Raw genomic sequence first — 1,537 nt, forward strand, 5'->3', positions numbered from 1 at the left:
ATCCATATACTGTTATTGTTAGCAGGCTAATTGCAACATAAAAAATAACACATCAAAAAGACAAAAAGTTGAAAAAATCAAAAAAATCAAATAAATAAAAAAAAAATCATGAAAAAAGCAAAAAAATCATTGATTTTTTATTTTTTTGATTTTAAAAAAAAAATCAAAAAAATCGCCAACCCTGTTCTGATCTGAGTTACTGCATAAGAGAAAAACTCATACTATTGGAACTCTCAGGACTAATAGAAAAGACAATCCCAATTCCCAAGAGCATCATTCAAACTTCAAAGGAAACTAAAGAAGCCCAGTGAGTCTTGTTGGATGAGAAGAGGACCTGTTTATGTGTCAAAATGGAAAGACAAGAGAGAAATTCTTATGCTTACCTTACTCACCTTAGCATCAAGCATCATCACAGAATGGTGAATTGCACCTCAAATCTTGGGCATAATAAACTGAAGCCCATTTGTGTTCAAGATTACAATGCAAACATGGGTGGAGTTGATTGTTCATTTGTTCAGACCAACTTTTCTCTTACTGCAGTACCTACTTCACTACTTGGCTACTCCAAGGAAGACCATAAAATGGTACAAGGTTTTCCTCCATCTCCTTGATATTGCTGCAATGAATTCTTACATGCTCTACAAGAAAGTGTAAAAAACACAATTGCGAATTCTAAGGTTCAGAGATGCTCTTATTCTTATAGTTATAGCCTTTATACTTTATAGTGGTATTGGCATCTGTCAATGATCTGTGGATCTCAGAGTGGAATTGATGAATTTCACTCTTTGGAAATCATTCCTTCATCAAAAGGAAACGTTCCCCGATATCTACATTGCAGAGTCACAGGAGAGACACACAATACAGATGTAAAGATTGTGAAGGCACACCGCACAGTGCCAGGCTGGAATTCTAAGAATGGAAGTTCACTTGTAAAAAAGCTTTCCACCCAAGGCGAAAAGCTTTCCTTGGATACAGTGCTCTGCCAGCCTGCCAGGAGACTGACTATAAATGAAAAGGAGGATCAAAAGTGGACAAAATGTTTCAATTGTATAGTACATTAAATTTGTAATAGAATTATTTGGATGTCTCTTGTTTGATTGATATTTTTTATTTGTCTGTTATTTAATGGATTTTTTAAAAAATTTCTAGGCCTTTTGTTTGTAATAATCAAGTTTCAGTTAAGTATTTAGTTAACCAGTACTGTAGTACATATACAATACTTGGGGGTGGGGCTTATGGGCACAACCAATCACAGCTTGAAAGCATCCCCATCAACCAATCACAGACTGAAAGCATTTCCATCAACCAATCACTGCTAGAAAGCAGATAACATTACAATTCCATTATCTAATCACAGCTGGAAAGCTGAAAGTGGCTAATATCACAAACCAATCACAGATGGAATTCTGGAGAGGGATAGGATATGTAAATAATGGACTGAAAGTGTAAAGTTCCTGGCCTTTCCAAGCTTTCAGGTCCTGCTTTCCAATATGCTATGTGTACTGGTTAATTTATTATCCCTCTAGAATTCCACACT

The sequence above is a fragment of the Hyalella azteca genome, unplaced genomic scaffold (genome assembly GCF_000764305.2).
Source record: "Hyalella azteca isolate HAZT.00-mixed unplaced genomic scaffold, Hazt_2.0.2 contig5554, whole genome shotgun sequence".
NCBI lineage: Eukaryota > Metazoa > Arthropoda > Malacostraca > Amphipoda > Hyalellidae > Hyalella > Hyalella azteca.